We start from the raw sequence: 11560 nt of genomic DNA on the forward strand, positions 1-11560 counted from the left end.
GAGCCGTTGGTAAGTGGTCTTTCACAGGTCACTTCAAGCCTGTAGGTTTACAAAATTCCCAGTCACTTATTACTATAATTCCTTAAAGAATCAAACCTTGAGGAGAAAGTGAGTTCCCAGTGAAATTATGATGGTGGATCTTAACAGTGTGGTATACTTTACTTAAATGCACAGTCCATATGCTCTATTATTTGTGTGTAATGATCTGGTGAATTGTCAGTCTGTCCTTTTTAAAAAAGTTTATTTATTTTGAGAGAGAGAGAGAGAGAGAGAGCATGAGCTGGGAAAGAGCAGAGAGAGGGATAGAAGGAGAATCCCAAGCAGGCTCTGCACTGTCAGCGCAGAGCCTGATACAAGCTCAAACTCATGAACCATGAGATCACGACCTGAAAAAAATCAAGAGGTGGATGCTTAACCAACTGAGCCACCCAGGTGCCCTAATCTGTCCTTTTTTTTTTTTTTTTTAAATTTTTTTTTTTTTAACGTTTATTTATTTTTTGAGACAGAGAGAGACAGAGCATGAACGGGGGAGGGTCAGAGAGAGAGGGAGACACAGAATCTGAAACAGGCTCCAGGCTCTGAGCAGTCAGCACAGAGCCCGACGCGGGGCTCGAACTCACATACCGTGAGATCTTGACCTGAGCCGAAGTCGGACGCTTAACCGACTGAGCCACCCAGGCGCCCAGTCCTTTTTAAAAGAGTGTGTAAGAAATTAAAATATACATAAATGTGGGTGGATGAAATAGGGCTTCATGTTTTAAAAATGTGTTCTCATCATATAGTGGGGACAAAAGCATTCAAGAATTGATTTTTGAAATCATAATGGAGCTAAACATGATATGTAATTGACATGTAAATACGTAATACATATGTTTTGTCAGAAATGAATAAAATTTGGTCAAATATTTTATTTTCTTCATTGTGTTTATCACCACCTGAAATCACCTCATTTATTTATTTGTATACTTTGTCTCTTCCACACTCAAGTGAAACTCCATGAAGCAAGGTGTGTAGTGTTTTGGTCACTGCTGTATCCCTGCAGCCTACAACATTGCCTGGAACATAATTAGTGCTCGATAAATATTTATTAAGTGAAGGAATTAATATAAGTTGAAAAACATTCAATGTACTACTTCAGAAGTATATTTATGAATTTCTCGAATCAACTTGATGAAGCCTCCACGGTGGCAAAAGCTACCAGCTTTAGTAAGTGCCTTGTTATTAGATGGAATTAACATGTTTAGTAAAGGAGTATAGCTAGGGTGTAAAGTTCCAGGAACGATGCTGCACTTGTTAGAAACAGCAAGCCCTTCAGCATTAGATCTCAGCAACGGGTCTTTTGTTACTAATGCTTTTTTCTTTTTCACTGAAGCCCACTGTCTTGTTGCAGTATAATTTGTAATGGTGATATGCTTCTCAAGTGTATATTTGATGTTTTGGCAAATGCATATACCTATATAACCCACGCACGGATCAAGATAATAGATCTTTACATCATTCCAGAAAGTCCTTCTGAACCATCTTTTAGAGAGTTCCCCATTTCCCCCTCTCTCCTAAGCAACTTCTGTTCTTATTTCTATCACTACCGCTTGTTCTTGAACTTCATACGAAAGGAATCATTCAGTATGTACCTTTTCATGTTTGGCTTCTTTTGTGCAATATGCCTGTGAAGTGCATCCAGGTTGTTGTGCTTTTTAGTACTGTGCTCCTTTTTTATTGCTGAGTAGTATTCATTGTATTAATATACCACAACTTATCCATTTTCCTGTTGATGGACATTTGGATTGTTTCCAACTTGGAACTATTATAAATAAGGCAGTTGTAAACATTCTCATATGAATCTCCGTAGACACATGTCTTATTTTCTCCTCGACAAATACATAGGAGTGGAATTGATGGGTCACAGTGTCAGTGTATGTTTATCATTATAAGAAGCTGCCAAACAGTTATATGAAAGTTATACAAGTTTACACTCCCACCAACAATGTAAGAGCTCTAGTTGCTCCACACAATTGCCGATGTTTCATATTGTCAATCTTCTAAATTTTAGCCACTCTAATAGTTTTGAAATAGTAATAATTGTGTGTTAACTGTCAGTTCTCTGACAATTGATGATGTTGAGCATCTTTCTATTTCCTTATTAGCCATTTACATATCTTTTTTTTGGGTGTGAAGTGCCTGTTCAAGTCTTGTACCCATATTTTATTTGGGATTTTGTTCACTTTATTGTCAAGGTGAGGAGTTCCTGATTTATTGTAGATGTACATCCTTTTCCTGATATTTGATTGTGAAATTTTCCTGATTATTTTCTTCTTGTCTCTGGATTGCCTATTAAAAAAAAAAAAAAAAGGTGGGAGCACCTGGATGGCTCAGTCGGGGTAAGCGTCTGACTTTTGATTCTGGCTCAGGTCGTGATCCCAAGGTTGGCGAGACAGAGCCCTCCATGAGGCTGTGCACTGACAGCACAGAGCCTGCTTGGGATTCTCTCTCTCCCTCCCTCTCGGCCCCTCCCCGAATTGTGCATGAGATTTCTCTCTCAAAAACAAACCAACATTAAAAAAAAAAACCCACAGGTGTCTTTTGATAAGCAGGTTTTCATTTTGATGAAGGCCATTTATCAATTTTTTAATAGTTGCTGCTTTCTATGTCCTATCTCAGAAATCTTTAATCCCACAGTTGCAAAAATGTTTTCCTGTTTCCTTTTAGAAACTTCATCTCTAATTTTTTTGCATGCTTAAAAACAATAATGGAGTTTGACCTACGTTTTTAAGAGCTCTTAGAAATGCTAGAACTCTGTGTCAAATCAACTGGGAGTCTTTAATGAAAACTATTTGACTGATTTTAGTTGATAAAACATGCATTCAAATAGTGAATTAGTATTTATTTTGTCCAATTATTTTTCAAGAACTACATTTTAACTTATCATTTTTTTTATTAAAGACACAAACACTAAATTGTTATGAATCATTTGTTTTAATGGAGGACAACATGGGCACAGAAATCCTGTCTCAGGTCATTGTATTATTTTTTTAAAGTCATGGGTTTTTTCTTCTGTTTTTGTTTTCTGACTATAACAATTGTATTACTTTTTATTTCATTAGTAAGTTTCAGTAGTCTAAAAGAGGTATCCCAGAAGCATTTTGGAAGATAGAAGTGATCTGGTTTGAGATTGACTGTTTTTCTTTCATAATCTAGAAACAGTATATCTAGAGCTATCTGAAGTTTTTCATTTTCTCATGTTCTGTGTATGGATTGCCCAAGAATTTCAACACAGTTCATAAAGATTTTCTTGGTTAAAGCTATATAAAAATACCTCTAATGTTAAATCATATTACAAAATAATAGAAGCAGCATGGATGTGGATTCTGAGGATCCTGAGTTTGAATACTATCTCTCCCCAACCCATTTTTATTACCCATATGAATTTAGGCAGGGTACACAATTCCTTTGAGCTTTATTTTCCTCATTATAGAATAGGATAATTCCTACCTCTCAGAATAATTGCAAATATTAAATGCAATCTTGTATGTAAAGTGCCTGTCAAGTAGTTGGTGCTCAATAAATATACCCCTCTCCTACCTTTTCTGTTTCTAATTCTTTTTTTTAAATTTTATTTTAACTTCATTTTAGTTAATATACAGTGTTATATTAATTTCAAGTGTACAATACAGTGATTCAGCAATTCCATATATTACCCAGTGCTCATTGAGATAAGTGTACTCTTAATCCCCTTCACCTATTTCACCCATTCCTCCACCCACCTCTCCTCTGGCAACCACCAGTTTGTTCTTTATTGCTAAGGGTATGCTTTTTAGTTTGTCTCTCTTTTTTTCTTTGCTTGTTTGTTTTGTTTCTTAAATTCCACATATGAGTGAAATCATATGGTGTTTATTTTTCTCTGATTGACTCATTTCACCTAGCATTATAGTCTCTAGCTCTACTCATGTTGTTGCAAATGGCAAGATTTCATTCTTTTTTATGACCGAATAATATTCCAGTGTGTGTGTGTGCATGTGTGTGTGTATTTATATATCTCTCACATCTTTATACATTCATGTATTGATGGACACTTGGGCTGATTCCATAATTTGTCTATTGTAAATTATGCTACAATACACATAGGAGTGCATGTATCATTTGAATTAGTGTTTTGTTTTGTTTTGTTTTGTTTTGTTTATTTTTTGGGTAAATACCCAGTACTGTGATTGCAGGATCATTGGGTGGTTCTATTTTTAAATTTTTGAGGAACCTCCATACTGTTTTCTAGAGTGGCTGGACCAATTTGCATGCCTATCAACAGAGCACAAGGGTTCCTTTTTCTCCATATCATCACCACTTGTTTCTTGTGTTTTTTATTTAAGCCACTCTGAGGGGTATAAGACTGTCTTTTTCCCATTGCATATTCTTATACTGTTTTGATCACAACAGGTATGGGTTTTTCACCTAAAGCCTTTGTTATGTTGGGGTATGTTTCTTCTAAACCGACTTTGTTGAGTGTTTTTATAATGAATCGACGTTGTACTTTGTCAAATGCTTATCCTGAATCTATTAAAATGATCATATAGCTTTTATCCTTTCTTTTATTGACATGATGTGTCATGTTGACTGATTTGAGAATATAGAAACTTCAAATTATTGACTTATTCTTTCAAGGAAAGAACGCATATAAAACGACACAAACTCCAGAAATTATACTTTTCTATATCAGCCTATAGTGTTTCCCAAATTGGTATTTAGTGTTTCCCAAATTGGTATTTAGAACCTCTTGGATTCTTCAGACAGATTCTTAGGGGTCAAAGGATCTTCTACAGGAATTTTTTTTTGAGATGCTTGTCTCAAAATATTGAAATAAGCAGAGTATGACACATTGGAATAAGTTATATTCAGCTTATAACTAAAGCATTGCCATGAGATCCCAATGTGAATTTGCATTTCCATTTGCCATTTCATCATACTGAGCTGAGGGGCCATCAATGTGACAGTGTAGATAACTGGCTGCTGTTTGGTTGTTGTGTCCTACTAGTTAAATGACAGCAATGGCCATTGAACATTGAAGGCAATGTTTCTAGTTCCTACTGATAATATTCATATAAATAGCATTTTAAATGACCAAGATTTTAGTTTCTTATGTTTTTAACAAATCAATACTTTGATTTCACATCACGAAAATGACATGCCACTGAGTAATGCACTATTTTGTAGAGGCTAATGGGAAATGAACAGAGGCAGACTAAATAATATAAATGATGTATTTGTACCAAGCGAAAGCCAAATGCTTTCAGGACATTCTATACAAATAAAGATTTAATGGTAATTTGAATATTCTAAATTGAAAACAGTGGAAGCAATAATAATAAAATCTGATTTATGATCAATTTTGAAATGGTGTAAATGAGATACTAATTGCCTCTGTGAAACTCTTCGTTCTCAAGCCTCATTCATGGCAAACATGGAGCCTGTTTGAAAAACCACAAGGCCTGTGATGCCTGCGTTAGGCTTGTTTTGCTTTAGGAAACTGTCTGCCTTGTTTTGGGAGTGAGAGGGCATTTCTGATTATACAAATTCTCTGTTAATTCTTTACTATCTTGCCAGCAATTGTTGAAATATTTGCCAGAGTCCCAGGCATATATAAAATAAAACACTATGAGAAGCCTAGTTCTGTCTTTATCTTCAACAGTCTATGAGCTCAGGGCTGAAACAAGCAAAACAAACAAAATATTTAAAAAATATTTCTAAGAATTTAAAATAACTTCAGATATTATTTTCTTGTTTCAAATTTCAGCAAAATTTGATGATATATTTAGTGGTGATTTCAATTATATTATTATGCTAACTCCAAGTTGGAATAAATAACAGAGTCATCAAGTAATATATTGGCATTTAAGGATTTCTCACTAACAGAGTGTTAAATATGAGGTCTGATTTTCTTGAACTATGCTATTTCATAGACTCTGAGTGCCCATGTACTGTCTATTGTGTCCTGATTTCATAGATGTTAAAATAAGAACAAAATGTCTGTTCCAGTATCTATATAATTTGGTAGTAAATAAAGGTTTAGTGTTTTTAGAACATATGTATGTTCTTGGTATTCTCTGCAACTGCACAGAAACAGACTAAGTAGAGAACTGAACCTGAGGCTACATCTTTCCACTATCAAACCCAACAGTGGTGATTTTGTTTCAGCCAAACATCATCTACAGCAATAAATTAATGTTGTTAATTTGACTTGTATTGACTTGTAGTTTTGTATTTAATATGTAAATCTGCTTTGGTTTTACAGTTTATAACAGCTTATTTGAATAAGTGGTTTCTACCCTGTTTTATGTTTATACATATTTAAATGACAAAAAAAATAGAAGTAATTTCAGCAATGCTAGCGGTCTAGAATTTTTTGCTTTAAAAGGGGTCAAACATAAATCACCTGTGGGAAATTCTGCTGTAGCTTGACAGCACATTGTGCAGGAGTGCCATGACATCTGATAATTTAAAACCATTATAAAGATTTTTTTCTCCCAAAAGATTTGATGTCTTGTAAAGCTTCAACTTTTTCGTTCTGTAAAAGTAAATATTTTTTTCTTTTTTTAGAATATAAAGGGTTTAAACGTGGTCATCCAGGAGTGTAGCCTGACTGAAGAGCTTACAACCAGTAGAGACCTCAAGTTCATGACTCTGGAACTCTAACCATCCTTCCAAATATAGACTCCTCTAACCATGTATCTCTTAAATTGGTTGTAAGGTTTCTAAAGAGAGCAAGAACATGAAAGGGTTTTGATATATTTCTTCAAATCATATAATTGAACAACAATCTACTATTTTTTTAATAGCTTTGAAATCAGAAATGGCTTATTGGAAAGACAAGCCATTAGAAAAAATATATCAAAGCATATTTTATTTGTAATTGGGCAATTTAACTCAATAGGCATGTCGTTTTTGCCTATTTTTTTTTTGAGGGGGAGAAGAACATAGTGTTTTTATTACTTTTCAAAAGCTGTTAAAGAAAAGAATTATAATGGACAAAGGGAAAAATAGGTTTACCAATAATCTCTGTAGGCTTTCTGTTTCTTCTCTATTTTTTGTCTCAGCAATACCAGAAACTTTCATACGGTTTCACACTACTTTCTTTTTGTACATCATAAAATTGGGTACCAATTAAAAAACTTCTTGGGCACCTGGGTGGCTCAGTCGGTTAAGCGGACAACTTCGGCTCAGGTCATGATCTCGCGGTCCGTGAGTTCAAGGTCCATGAGTTCAAGCCCCGCGTCGGACTCTGTGCTGACAGCTCAGAGCCTGGAGCCTGTTTTGGATTCTGTGTCTCCCTCTCTCTGACCCTCCCCCGTTCATGCTCTGTCTCTCTCTGTCTCAAAAATAAATAAATGTAAAAAAAAAAAATTAAAAAAAACATCAAAATTACTGATCTTTCTCAGGTCTTTACTTCAAAATATTGTGTCATATTTTCAGAGCAAGGGTAGGACAACCATAGGCAAGAAAAAAGAAACAACGGGGCACCTGGGAGGCTCAATCGGTTGAGCGTCCAACTTCAGTTCAGGTCATGATCTCACGGTTTGTGAGTTCCAGCCCCGCCTCTGGCTCTGTGCTGACAGCTCAGAGCCTGGAACCTGCTTCAGATTCTGTGTCTCCCTCTCTTTCTCTGCCCCTCCCCCGCTCGCGCGCTTGCTCTCTCTCAAAAATAAATAATAAAATAAAATAAAATAAAATAAAATAAAATAAAATAAAATAAACACATTTAAAAAAGAAGCAAAACTCCACTTATTATATACAAATATGCCATATTCCTTAAGGGTGCCATTTTAACACAATGCAGGCAAACCTCTGCCCTTCATTTTACTTCAATATATGGAGTACTGTAACCATTTGAGGCCCTCATTTCAAGACCTTTGGCCCTCATTTCACAAGGCCGTGACTTGAGCAGTATGGTTTTTGCAGTATGGTTTTTGCAGTAGTTCAAATCAAAATAGTTAACACTAACATTCCAGTATTCCCTGCAAAAAGCTCTGCTGCGCTTGTTTGTCATAACAGGGCTAGGGCTAAGGTGCGGTGAAGTATAAGGAAGTACAAGAATGATTCTCCAGTTCAATTCTAATAGTGTGATTCCTTGAATCCGCCTCTGAGGTCAAACAGGTGCGCTTAACCGCATTCTTCAGCGTTCCATCCGGTTGCTGGCTGCAAATGACCTAGGAGGAAGGCACCTGTGAAGGGCGTGGCCACCCATCCGGGCTCCTCCGCACCACCTTCCCGGTTCCCACTGGCGCCTGCGCAGAATGGACTGGGGCCAAGACACGTGCTGGTTCTCGCAAGCCCCAGGACAAGCTAGAGTGTGGTGCTCCGTGTTCCGAAGTGAGTGGTCAAATCGTTGGCGGTAATCTCCCCGAGGGCTGGACGCTGGGCTCATTTCAACAAACCCTTCTGGAAACTGGCAAAGGTCCCTGTGTCACGGGTGAAATACCGGTGACAAGTTACGTACTTTGCTGGGAGGACCCGTGCTCCACCCTGCACCAAGGTAGCCAAGCAGGTCAACCAATTCGCAGTCTCTCAGGGAAACCTCAGTCGCGCCAGCCCGGCCCACCCAACGCACCACGGCGGCCTCACGGCCCGCTCGCCCGGCCCTTGAGGCGCCGAACGCACAGGGGCTTTCTTCGTGTTCGCCCCTCCCGACATGCTCCGCGGAGCCAGAGCGACCGCCACAGGACCCACGGTCCAGGGCCTGGATCCCACGAACGGCCCTCTTACCCAGGGTGCTCCGGGCGCGGCTCTCATTTGCATGCCCCACCCGGCAGGTAAACTCGACAGGTCAGTCGCGGCCTAGCCAGCATAGCACCAAACCTGAGAGCCTCACGAGTCGCTCCTGTCATCACATTTCCCCCAAACGTCCCGAGGTCGCCGGGAAGACGCGCACATCAGTCACCCTAACTAAGAGAGGCAGGAGGCTGCGGTGCCTTATATAATTGGTGGACGGAGGACATTGCGTGCTCGCTTCGGCAGCACATATACTAAAATTGGAACGATACAGAGAAGATTAGCATGGCCCCTGCGCAAGGATGACACGCAAATTCGTGAAGCGTTCCATATTTTGCGCAGCTCCCCCGCGAACTATCGATATCCTTTTGAGGACCTGCACAAAAATGGGGGATGGGAGGGTAGCTCTGGAGGCCCGCTGGGAGTTTAAGCATTGCAGCTAGCAGCTACCAGTCCAGCACACCTGCGAGGTTCTGCCGTTCCACTGAACCCTGTGTGGTTGGAGGTGAGACCACCTTGATGGCCCTCTGACATCATTCTGTGGGCGCCCACCACTTTATTATTATTGAATTACCTAGGTAATCCTGGTACCTGCATCCTAACGCTTGTTCTCGTTGGTTAAAATCTGCTTTTGGTTTGGGTAATTAACTTTCCTCTTAATCAAAGTTCCCATCACAGAATCCGTCTGATTTAGACAAACCGGCGTTTCTGAATACTTCTTAGATGCCATTGATGTTTTAACAGGTATACAAAGTGGTCTCAGACAGATGTGTGAAAGCAGGTCCCAGTGGGCTTGCTGCTTCTAGCCAGTTCTCTTGGTCCTGGAGATCTAGGATCCACAGGCCGCAGCCAACATTGATCTAATCCGGTGTAACCACCCCTTGTAAAACAGTTAACAGTCCCTGCCTTAGTGCACCTCCTCGTGACAGAGGGTGTATGGACTCAGTTATAAAACGACCGAAGAATGTCACAACGTAGACGCAAGAAATGTGCGCTGATGTTGCTTACTTCCTTTAGTAAGGATTCATTGATTTAGCAGTTTAATAATTTAGGAATGATTTGATAAGGATTCATGGACCAATTTATGTGCTAGTGTTCTACTCCACCGGAGCCAATACTCTTGGGCCTTCTGGAATTTGTGTTGTTGAAGGAGACAAGACCATACATAAGCCAATTTCAGAATTTTTAGTTCTATAAAGAAATTCAAGTTGACATCTTGTTTCCGTGATATGTAGAAACGACATATTTGCACATAGATTTCCAGCTGTAACCCAGCTTCGTTTACAAGTCATAGACTGTTTTACAGGAGTGTTTTTCTAGTGAAATGTCACAATTTTATCATTCAGTGCCGCACATTGTGTTCTGACATGACACCGTTTCCTCAGAGGCAATCGTCAGAGTAGAGGCTCGCCAGGGAGCTGCGCAAAATATGGAACGCTTCACGAATTTGCGTGTCATCCTTGCGCAGGGGCCATGCTAATCTTCTCTGTATCGTTCCAATTTTAGTATATGTGCTGCCGAAGCGAGCACGCAATGTCCTCCGTCCACCAATTATATAAGGCACGGCAGCCTCCTACCTCTCTTAGTTAGGGTGACTGATGTGCGCGTCTTCCCGGCGACCTCGGGACGTTTGGGGGAAATGTGATGACAGGAGCGACTCGTGAGGCTCTCAGGTTTGGTGCTATGCTGGCTAGGCCGCGACTGACCTGTCGAGTTTACCTGCCGGGTGGGGCATGCAAATGAGAGCCGCGCCCGGAGCACCCTGGGTAAGAGGGCCGTTCGTGGGATCCAGGCCCTGGACCGTGGGTCCTGTGGCGGTCGCTCTGGCCCCGCGGAGCATGTCGGGAGGGGCGAGCACGAAGAAATCCCCTGTGCGTTCGGCGCTTCGAGGGCCGGGCGAGCGGCGGGCGAGCGGGCCGTGAGGCCGCCGTGGTGCGTTGGGTGGGCTGGGCAGGGCGGTGCCGGCGTCACACTTTTAGAGCACATTTCCCATTTAAACTTCCCTGAAGAATACTCAAAAAAAAAAAAAAAAAAAAAAAAAAAGGAAGCACCTGGAAAGTTAAGGTAATTCCTTAATACTATCTAATATCCACTCTAGGTTCAAATGTCTTTGACTTTTTCGATGATGCATTTTATAGTTGGTTTGTCCTATGTACCCAAAGGAGGCCCCGTCCCACATTGTATCTGGTTGCTTCTAGGTCTTTATTATCCCAAGGACTTCCCATTTCTCTTCATGCCATTACTTATTGGCGAAACAGGATATTTACCCTGGGGACCGTCACAATTCTTGCATTTGGTTCGTTTCTTATTGATGATGTGGTTTAACTCTTATTTCATTCCTCCATGTTTCTTGAAAATTTAGATATAAAGGCCTAACTAAATCCTGGTTCCAGTTTTTAATCTTGTGGTTTTCATTGGCGTTTACTTCGTATTGCATCTCAGCCTAAGGTATGTAATGCCTGGCTGAATCAGTGGGTTCAGGGGAGGTCTTCAGCCTGACCCTCCATGATGGTTTCCCAGAAATCTTTTACTTCATGATTTTGGAGTACCATGATGCAAGTCCAGTTAGAGGGTCTGGTGGTTTGTTTGTCGGTTTGTTTTTAACCATTGGCTCATGAGCTGTAAGGATCTAAATAAACCCAAACCCCAGGCCCCTGGTGTCCAAATTATATGCCCCAAGGAAGAAAATTGAGAGAGAGACTGGAAGAAGACATGAAGGAAGAGTATTGATGTTTGAGTCTTTGGATCATTCTACCCTTTCCATAATTTAAGTGCGCCAACAAATTACCTTTCTTGGGCTAAACTG

At 39.9% G+C, this 11560-nt stretch overlaps 2 non-coding genes across 2 annotated transcripts; one reads left to right on the forward strand and one right to left on the reverse strand.

Moving 5' to 3' along the window:
- Window positions 1–8984: 8984 nt before the first annotated feature.
- Window positions 8985–9091, forward strand: LOC122239778. The gene has a single exon (XR_006219161.1). It is a non-coding gene; the product is annotated as a U6 spliceosomal RNA (small nuclear RNA).
- Window positions 9092–10177: 1086 nt separating this feature from the next.
- Window positions 10178–10284, reverse strand: LOC122239779. The gene has a single exon (XR_006219162.1). It is a non-coding gene; the product is annotated as a U6 spliceosomal RNA (small nuclear RNA).
- Between the last annotated feature and the right edge of the window lie 1276 nt (window positions 10285–11560).

Source organism: Panthera tigris, chromosome B3 (genome assembly GCF_018350195.1).
Source record: "Panthera tigris isolate Pti1 chromosome B3, P.tigris_Pti1_mat1.1, whole genome shotgun sequence".
NCBI lineage: Eukaryota > Metazoa > Chordata > Mammalia > Carnivora > Felidae > Panthera > Panthera tigris.